General features: G+C 48.7%; 1 long non-coding RNA gene across 1 annotated transcript; it reads right to left on the minus strand.

Moving 5' to 3' along the window:
* Positions 1-5,761: 5,761 nt before the first annotated feature.
* Positions 5,762-9,023, minus strand: LOC138120141 (uncharacterized). Its single transcript, XR_011155746.1, has 3 exons — positions 8,815-9,023; positions 8,136-8,507; positions 5,762-7,635 (listed from the first exon to the last, which is right to left on the minus strand). It is a non-coding gene; the product is annotated as an uncharacterized lncRNA (long non-coding RNA).
* Between the last annotated feature and the right edge of the window lie 1,680 nt (positions 9,024-10,703).

Raw genomic sequence — 10,703 nt, forward strand, 5'->3', positions numbered from 1 at the left:
CATGTCCAGAGAAGAGAATGGAGCTGGGGAAGGGGCTGGAGCACAAGTTTCAAGACTGTGCTACCCTTTCCTGAGCCTCCTATCTCCAAGGGACACGGTCTCTCTCCTCCTCCAGGCACTTGCTCTCCCATCTCCCAGGGTTAAGACCAGACACAGAGAGGATGCACTGGGGATAAACAGGGATTTCTGCTTCTAACTGGGGATTTCACCGCTTGGAAGAGCTGGAGACATCATTTAGCATTTCCAGTAGAGAAACATACCTCTGGCAACTCTCATCCCTTCTGTCCAAGAAAGTCACTTGAAGAGGCACAGGCTGTGAAGGAGGGAGGGAGATTAAAGCAGTTTAAAGTGGTGCAGCCATTTAAATGACAGAAGAAACTGCTAATAAATGTACTGAGGGTGTAAACCTTTGGGTGAGGAGCTCAGGAGCAATGCTGAGTGCCTTAGATGGGCATGGAGATAACACAGCTCCAGTGCAGAAAATAAATACAAAGCTGGACCCTGCACATCTCTGCTCCACAGTGAGAGGGAAGCCCAGCAGCCTCTGCCATTTGGAAATATTAACGGGTTCTTTTTCTGGAACATTAAGAAGTTGGAGCCTGGCATACATCTGGGACAAAGTTTTAAGCCATATTGGGTCTGCATCCAGCTCTTCAACACCTGGCACAGGCTCCTTTTCCTGCATGTTAGCAAGGAAGGTTCCTGCTTTAGTGCTCCCTCAGTTTCTGCTCTGCCTTTCACAGGCCAGCTCTGTGACGTGGTGAGAGGTGCTGAAAATAAAAGCAACCTCACTGAAAAAAACCAAGCCAACTCAATCACTAAGAGAGAAGGGGAAATAGTAAAAACTTTTTTAAAAGTTGGCAAAGAAACAACTTCTCATCTCAGCACTCTGCTCTTTGAAACTGTGCTCTCCCTTTCCCAAGCTTGTCCCAGCACAAAAAGCCTTTAAAAAAAAAAAAAAAATCATTTTCAGCTCAAGGACAGGAGATGAGTAGTTTGATCAGTTCCTTTTTTTAAAAATAAAGATGCTTTGTTTTCTTCTCTGACAATTGAATTTCTCAAAAATAAATACCATTTATATTCAGACAAGACCATTTCCTGCTCCCCTTTTGAGTCAGCACCTGTGTGTGCAGCACTGCAATTATTATTTCCTCAGTGACACACTTGTCACCAGAGTTGCTCTGTCTTGGGTGCCAGCTGGAGCACCAGGAAGCTCAGCAGGCTTTTACATAGGGATAAGGTGCTGGTTATGGGTAATAAGTGAGGAAAAAATAGGGGAGGGGATGCTTCTCCCCTCTACCTCCTGCATATCCTCCTTTCTGAAGATTTTTGTCTCCAATTTTCTCCCCTTGCCTTGGGGTCCCTTTCAAGGGATGTAATTGATATAGTCACTGAAAATAATGGAATTTATAGCCCAGGCTCAACACTATAAATTTAGCTATTACATTCCTGATGGGAAAATGAAGAACAAAATGAATTGAGACAGAATATTTGTCTTAATAATTGTCTCTTTTCTGTGCCGTATGTGTTTAATACATCTGTGCCTATATATGTGTGAATATATACATGCACACAACAGAACTGTACTTAGAAAAGGGGTTTTTTATTTGATTTTTGAGGGGTTCTCAGGTTTTTTTAATACTTAAATGACCACATCAGCACATCCCGTGGCCAGGCAAGCACAATAAGAAGCCATCTGCAACAGAGCAACAAGGTGAATTTCCATCCTGGAGCTGTTTGATGGGGGAAGAGCCAAACTTTGCATAATCCAGGCACAGCATCAACCACTCGCTCTGCACTGCAAAAACTACACAGCCTCTTCTTGGGGCTTTTGGCTGGTTTTCAGATTTACTTCATTTTCAGCCAGGAAAGTCAGAGCTGAGCCAGCACTTCTCTGATCAAAGCCATTGCCCTGAGACTCTGACCAAAGGTTTCCCAGAGAAACCTTCCCTCTTCTCCACTCTTCCCTTCCCATCCCTGCTCCAGCTTCGGGAGTTTTGGGTCGGGTGATCCCAACCTTATCTCCATCCCACTGCAAATGCACCACCACCACCAAAAAAAAAAAAAATAGAGTGCATGTCCAGGCTGTGATCATTTGTCATTTAGATAGAGTCTATGATATGAACCATGGCAAACACTGTAATGACTAATTTCAAACATTTATTACAACACTTGAGAGACTTGAAAGCTCTCCCTGCTCTTGATTTTAATAAATGCAGTCTTGAAGCAGCCGCTTATCAAAGTGACACAAATTGTGTGGTAAATAGATTATGGCACAGCTGAAATACTGGAAAATGAGATCAGAAATGCTACTATCTCCCATTTAAGGCTTTGTAAGATGCTCCGATCGAGCGGATTCCGGAAAAGTGGCACGGGCAGAGCTGGCGGAAGCGGGAAGAAGCCAAAATGCCAGGGGATCAACGCGGGGCCGGCCGGCTGCTTATCACCCCCCCACCATTTGCATATGTACAATTTCTTGCACATTAAGGGGTTTGTACACCAAAGGCAAGAGATACCAACAGGCCTCGAAGTCAACATTGCAGTGCCAAACCAAGGCAGAGGAGCGGCTTCTGCTGGGAAGGAGTTATCACACCCACAGCCAGACTTGCTCATGCTGTTCCCTGCTCATTGTCCTCCTGGAAGAAATAGAACTCTCATCAGCACTTGCCACGGCACTGAAAAGGGAAACATTTTGACTTCTTGTCAAATTGCTGCAGATTTCTGCCTGCAGATAAACTAAAAGCTGAGCTGGTATTTGTTTTCATAAAGTTCTGAGAGGAGTGTTTTGGTTTTGGAATATGCTTTGACCAGGAAAATTGGTGAAAGACTGGAAAAGAGCTGTTTTGCTTTAAAAGAGCATTCCCAAAGGGCACAGAGAAGGGAAGTGTAACTAGACACATTTTTCAGCCAGCCACACAGGGACCCTGCAAGGCCAGCTGGTAAAGGAACATAAACACAAGAGACAGGAAAATTACCTCAGAAATGTAAGAACTTTCTCACCAAAATAGGATTCATTTATAGAATCAGCTGCTGCCAAATATTTCTAGGTTTCAAAGAGGAAAAAAAAAAAGCATTAGGTATCTGGTATTATGGGATTTTTCATTCAATAACAAACACTGTGGGTCAGATTATTTTTATATTTAGAGCTCTCTTCTACTGAAGCCACCAGGCCAGATTGCTTGGGAGGCAAATGCACCCAGTTTGAGTGAAATGGGAAGTACCCGAATTTGGGGGCTCAGCTCAACTCAGGATGAACGGCAGAGTTACCCTCGAGGGTACCCCCAACAGCAGAGACCCTTCATCCCAACCAAAGGCTGTTTAAAGCTAAATTTTGAAGATCCCTCTGATCACTGAGCATTGAACTGGGAGCAGAGCTGAACACAGAGACACCACTGGACAGCAGCAGTGGCACCTGGGCTCCAAATCCAGGTATCTAACTTGGATATTTTAAATCTGGTGGAGAGAACAGCCCCCCACTGTGTTAATTTTGGAGGCTCTTTGCCTAAATCCCCCCAGCAATGCATCTTTGCCTCTTTATGGCTCATTCCTTTGAAAAGATGCTGCCTAAGAATAAGGCTGCAAGTTTTGAATATGCAAAGCAGGAATATTCCCTATCAGATATTCTTTTGCTCTATTCATATGATTGAAACTCCTGCTATGGTTCTTGCAAATCCAAGGAAATGTGTTTACAGTCTCATCAACTGAAAAGAATTGGATTCCCACGTTGTGGTTCAGGGGATTTTCTGGGGTTTCTGTTAAACACAGCAACTCTGGCAGCACAAGGCGACTTTAATAAGCGCCTGTATTGCAGTTCCTTATTAAAATACACAATTAAAACTAGACAAGGAAGAAAACACACATCCTTTCTACCTCCCCTCAGGAGAAACTCCAGAAATCTGGGGAGTGGCAGGAAACAGATTCATCCCAGACCCCCAAAGTGCTTACCTGTATTTCTACTGTCCTTGGTGCTGGGGGGCTTTCATCCCCAGCCCTGAAACACTGGTTGTGCACACCAAGGTGGGGGAGATGCTGGCAGAGGAGCATCTCTCATGGCACCCTCACTGCCACCACTGCTCTGTCACTGCCACCACTGCTCTGTCACTGCCACCACTGCACCTCCACTGCCATCACTGCTCTGTCACTGCCATCACTGCTCTGTCACTGCCATCACTGCTCTGTCACTGCCACCACTGCACCTCCATTGCCATCACTGCTCTGTCACTGCCATCACTGCTCTGTCACTGCCACCACTGCTCTGTCACTGCCACCACTGCTCTGTCACTGCCACCACTGCACCTCCATTGCCATCACTGCTCTGTCACTGCCATCACTGCACCTCCACTGCCAACACTGCTCTGTCACTGCCATCACTGCACCTCCACTGCCATCACTGCACCTCCACTGCCATCACTGCTCTGTCACTGCCACCACTGCACCTCCACTGCCATCACTGCACCTCCATTGCCATCACTGCTCTGTCACTGCCATCACTGCACCTCCATTGCCATCGCTGCACCTCCACTGCCATCACTGCACCCTCACTGCCACCACTGCTCTGTCACTGCCACCACTGCTCTGTCACTGCCAACACTGCACCTCCACTGCCACCACTGCTCTGTCACTGCCATCACTGCTCTGTCACTGCCACCACTGCACCTCCACTGCCATCACTGCTCTGTCACTGCCACCACTGCACCTCCACTGCCACCACTGCTCTGTCACTACCACCACTGCTCTGTCACTGCCATCACTGCACCTCCACTGCCATCACTGCACCTCCACTGCCATCACTGCTCTGTCACTGCCACCACTGCTCTGTCACTGCCATCACTGCACCCTCACTGCCACCACTGCTCTGTCACTGCCATCACTGCTCTGTCACTGCCACCACTGCACCTCCACTGCCATCACTGCACCCTCACTGCCATCACTGCACCTCCACTGCCACCACTGCACCTCCATTGCCATCACTGTGCCCTCACTGCCATCACTGCTCTGTCACTGCCATCACTGCTCTGTCATTGCCATCACTGCTCTGTCACTGCCATCACTGCTCTGTCACTGCTGTCACTGCAGCCACAATCATTGCTCCTACTGAGCCAAAAGAGGAGAGGAGCCATATCTGGCTCTCCAGCCCCCATAGATCAGGGTTACAGACACCTTCCTGGGGGGCATTTATTCCCAAAGCAACTTCTTGAAGCACAGGTTCCCCACGCAGAGCCTTTCCCCTCCTGCTGCAGCACAAGCAGGGCACACATTGGAGAGTTGGCCGGTGCAGGACACAAGCCATGAGCTTTCCCTAGAACTGAGAGAAGCTGCCTGGAAAAATATGGGCAGCTGGTGGCACATCCAGCATGGATGAGGCACGTGTGGCACAGGACTGGGCAGTTTAAAATGCGGTCAGCAGGGTTTAACCAAGGGCAGCCTGATTTTCCCCCCATTCCTTTGGCTAACAAATGTACTTATTTCTCATTCCTATCCAATGTCCCCAAACGAGATAACGCACGTTCAGTGGGGATGGCTTGGAAAAATACAAACCCTAGAACCAAATAGGGGCCAACCTGGCACTATAAATGTCCCATGAAGATGCTGAGTTTTGTTTCCAGTTGTCTTAAGCAAAACAGTGGGAACCCCACACCCTCCTCCCAGTAAAGCACTGGGGGCTCTTGTTCTCTCCAGCCAGGAACCACCCTGGGCTTTCCAACCCTGACATCCATGCTCTGGGTCCCATGGTCTTAGAGAAGGTTTTCATGCTCAGTCAAGGAACTCAGGCACCCCAGTAGTGACATCCCCCAAACACCCCCCGTTACTCTGGCAGCGTTTATATTTCTGCTTTACAGCCTGTAAACACACCCAGGGCTATTTTTGTGACAGAGCCCCACAAGCATTGCTGCGTGATAGAGGAGCAGCTCTCAGACAGGTGTAACAACCCCAAACGTCTTTTCAGTGGCTTTCATCTCTAAATCTCGAGCTGCCTTTAGGTGGCAGGTAGCTGTCACCCCTCTGGTGCAGGGGACTGCAGCAGGCGGAGGAGCACCAGGAAGGGCAGAGCTGGAGCTCAGCTTTCCCAGGTCCCCACTCTACCACCTCCCTTCTGCTTTTCACTGTCTCTCTCCTCAAGTCATAAACACAAGCAGCATTTCTGACAGGTGTTTCAAGCCCTTGCTGTGTTCGTTTTTTCCACGTAAGGAGTCACTGGCAACAATTCACCCAGCGCAGATTCAGACGTGGGGTGAGTTTGTGACCCACTCCCCACTGCCCCTGTGCTGCTGCTGTGCCCAGCCCAGCACTGCCCATGGCAGGGTGGGCTTTGAGCACAGGCAGAGACCCTGGCAGAAGAAAAGACTTTGGGATGAGGAGAGAGATGCTCACACTGAGAGGTAGCCATGGCAACATACTTCTGCAGAGCAGGAGGCATATCTGCCAAGGCTCAGAGATTTGCCATTTGATCGCATGGATTTCCATGCTCTGGATGCGATCACATCACACAAAATCCAGGTCAGACTTGATGCCTTGAATAATTCTTTACCCTCAGGGGCACAGAACTGATGTAGGAAGCTGCGTCTCGTGGAGGATATGGTAGGATTAAATAGATTATCTTTTTGGCCAAAAAAAGAGGTGAGCTGCGCAAATGAAGAGACCCCCAGTTCTGCTTTTATTGCCCAGGAGGCAGCGGGGAAGAGGCAGAGCCTCAGAGCTGTGCCTGGAATCTGTGTTTCCTGGGGAGGAGACAAAGCAAAAGTCTCTAGAAGCAGGGTATAATCTTTCTAGCTAAAAATCCCATCCCTCCTCCTCTTCACCTTCTCAGTGTTATCCAAAGATAGGAAGTGACCACATTTCCAAACTCATGCCAGTCCCAGCACCAGCTTCCAGCTTTTCATCTGGGCTGGGCAGGCATCTGTCAAACCAGGGCTTCAGACCTTCCCCTGGCCCCAGCAATCGCCAGCAGCCATGGATGTGATGGACAGTGCCCATCCAGCAGCAAGCCCTCTTTGGGGAGCCAGCTCCTCTCCCTGCAGCCCTCTGCAAGCGCAGGCACCAGCAAAGAGCAGAGCCACGAGGTGCCAGAGGAACCACCTGCACCAGCACGTGTTGGGGGGCAGGAAGGATGTGAAACCCCAAGGGGCAAAGGCAAGGAGAGAGACACAGAAACCACAGACTCTTCAGGGCTTCGGGAGATTTGTGGCACAGCCTGGATTGCAAATATTTTCCCTGGGGTTCTGCCACTGAAGCAGACCTGTAAGACTGGCAAGGGCTGTGTTTGCTCTGATCTGTGCCTGTGCAAATCATGAAAGCCAGGTCTGAAGCCCAGAAAGAAGAGGCAGCTTGAGAGCAAACAGCACGGAGGAAGATGTGACAAGTGTCTTGATCCGAGCAAGAGCTGCTGCAAGCTCCACACTCCTCTCTGGGGAAGGAAGAGGCAGAGTTCCATGTCCCACTAAACCTCCTTTAGTTCCGTGTCCCACTGCTCAACCCCCTTTGCTCTGATGCAATCTCCATCACCTGACCTGGGACAGGACTGGGGTAGCAGAAGCCATGGCTCCATGGAGTTGCTTTACCCCAGCTCAGCCATGGGTGCATTCACATCTTCATAGCTGGGAGGGAGGCAGGAGCCTCATCTGAGTCAGAACTCAGCTGTGTTTAAAAAGAAAGGAAAAAAAGAAAAAAAAATAAAGGAAAGGGGGGAAAAAAAAGAACCAAAGGTTTATTTCACATTTGGAATCTATTTTTTCCCTTTTATACTAGCAAACCTGAAACCCCTAGAAATCTAGATGTTCTCCACCTGGCATCTTTTAAAGAGTGTTCCCTTCCCTCAGTAGCTCGAGGGCTTTAACCTTTTGAAAACAACAGGTCCTGAGACCTTGAAAAGAAAAGCCAGCAAGGCAGAGCTCATCCTCTATTGGAGCAGAAACAGGGAGGGAGGGGGGATTTATCCCAACGATCTGAGTCTTTCAGAGAAGTTTAATTCACTCCCTTGTCAGGTCCTTTCTCTCTTGCCCTCCCCACTCCCAACTCCCTCTGAAGCAGCCTTCCCGTCCCTTGCTTTTCACCTCTGCAGGCTTGAGCATGAGATAAACATGCCCTAATTATTTTCCTCTTGCACAGCTGAGCCCTGCAGCCCTTCATTTCCTTACCTGAATGCTCTCGCTTCAAGTGGGTTATATACGACAAAGCCTCTCGAGTATATTTGTTGTGCAGCAGAACTCGGGTGTCACACAAGCAACTCAAACCCCTCTTTTCCCCGGCATGGACTAATAAAGGACATGAATTACTGGGGCCTTCTTACAGCCTAGGAGCCAAAAGACTGAGGGAGGGGAGGAATAAGGTCACAGATCCTCTTGGCTTCAGACAAATAGTGCAGATCTCGCTCTGGCTGATAGAGATTAAAAATTGCCTTCGTTTTTGTGCTCAGTTTTGCAGAGGGTCATGAAGAGCTCGGTGACATTGCAGCTGCCAGAACATAAACATAATGTGCTTCATCTCAGCAGGCATCTTGTTGGGAGGTTCTGCAGAGGACAGGGAGCAGTGGGAACAGGCACTGCACCTCCTGTCCCCCAGGGTGACACCGGGAGAGGCTGCACCTGCTCTGAGCACAGGCAGGTCAGCACAGGGGTGTTGGTGCTTTGGCTGCATTCACTGCACCATTCTCAGCACACTTTCACAAGTGCTGGAGTCCAGAGCCTCCTGTCACAAGTGCTACCAGGCACAGACCCCAGCACAAAGCCCCATAGACACCACCCCTGCTTCCACACACCAACACCGAGCACAGGATGGGCATAGGAAGGGGCAGGGAGGGTCAGCAGGCATCCAAACCTTGCTTTATGCAACTAAACGAGAGGAGGAAAAGCCATCACAAAATCCACTTGAATACAGGTCCTTGAAATGCTTCTAATGTCACAGAATCATGGAATGGTTTCGGTGGGAAGGGACTGTAGAGATCATCTCATTCCACATGGGCAGGGACGTGTTCTGCCATCCCAGGTTGCTCCAAGCCCTGTCCAACCCAGCCTTGGACAATTCTGGGGATGGGGCTTCACACCTGTGTCAACACCAGTACAAGGCACGAAAGGACAGGACACACTGGTCAGCACAAAGTAACCCTTTTTCTAATTTTTCTGACCCCCCTGGAGCCCCCTGAGTGTCAGGGAACTGCCTCACCTGTTTTACACCACGTAGGAACATGGAAACCTCTCCCAGTGAAGCCCCAAGTCCTCCCTTTCCTTGTAGAGTCCTGTGGCAAGGTGACTCCTTCAGGAAGTCGAGGAAGACACCTCCAAAAAGCACAGAAGCTGCAGAGCTCCTGCATTACTGATGCCAATAAAAGCAATATCACTCCAGAGATGCTATCAACAGATATCTGTGACACAGACTGAGTGACAGAGGCCACCAGCACTTCTGGCTGTCAGATACCTCAGCCATACCCCCAGTCTGGGAGCACACCAGTGTAGAGCTGAGCTGGCAGGTTGGCTGGGGGGCCATGAGCTCCCCACTGCTGGAGGGAGCTGCTCAGCAGAGCCTGTGGGAGTTTGCTGGCAGCTGGTCCCACAGCCCAGCCTGGCTTTATCTGCTCCCCATCCTATAACACAGCAGAGTGGAAGCCTGGCAGCCCCCAGTTCTGCTTCCAGAGCTCACATTCCATGGCCTGCTTCTCCCAATTCCATGTGGATGTGGCAGTGTGGCTTGTAAGATCAAAAAGGTTGGCTGGGCTTTGCCCTAGCCCCCCTCTCTGCTTTGAACTTCTAATTATTTTGCTAATTCTGAGCCTAGTGCTAAGATGCTCTGAGCACACCTAAAACCTTCCCCACAAAATCAAGCTGCAAAACGTCTCCCAGGATCTAATCCCCAGTGAGAAATACTCTAACCTTTCCCAATAACCACGAGCAGAGCTTGTCTAGTCATTTGCAATTAAGCTCCTGAGCTAATGAAGCTGCTTTGAAAAGAAAAAAAAAATAGAGAAAAGAAAAAGAAAAAAACCAACAACCTCAGGTCAGTCTAATTAAGAAATGTTGTACCTTGCAGTCCCAGTGTATCTTGTGGCACACAGCTGTGCATGCTTTCAGCTTTGACAGCAGAAAAGGTGTGATTATTTATTTATTACATGAATGCAGGGAAGCTTCAGGAGCAGGAGACGCCTGTGCTGTGAGGGAGCTGAAGTAGAGAGAAAAGAAATGACATTCAGCTGGAACCTGTAATTATAAGAGGGGATGTTGACCATAGAAAAATGCAATTGTGTAATGAATACTTATGCATTAGCTTTTCTTTGAGATTAAAAGTACACAATCAAATCAAGGCCAAAGTGGAGCTTGCCCCCAAGGAAAGGCAGTTTGGAAGACAAATGTAATTATGCCTCTGTCATTTGCAATGCTACAGAAAGTGGCTGAGGAAACTTCATGAGAAAGAAGTATTAGGAAAAAAAAAAACTATTTGGAAAGAATCCTGCTCCTGATTTGAGTCTCTCTCTTCCCTCAGCAAGGGAATGGATCTGTTCTGCTGGCTGCACATGCATGAGATCCCCCCAGCCAGCATCTGCTCCCAGCGCACGTTACTGATCTTGGATCTGCAAACAACCATCTTCCCTCTGCTTTTCCTGTGACTGAGTAACATTTGCACAGCAAGAACCAGATCTGATCTGCAAGAGCAAAATTTTAATTAAGTGCCTCGCTAGAAAAACAAACCCCAAACCGAATTTTAAGAACTGGTCC

Source organism: Aphelocoma coerulescens, chromosome 18 (assembly GCF_041296385.1).
Source record: "Aphelocoma coerulescens isolate FSJ_1873_10779 chromosome 18, UR_Acoe_1.0, whole genome shotgun sequence".
Taxonomy (NCBI): domain Eukaryota; kingdom Metazoa; phylum Chordata; class Aves; order Passeriformes; family Corvidae; genus Aphelocoma; species Aphelocoma coerulescens.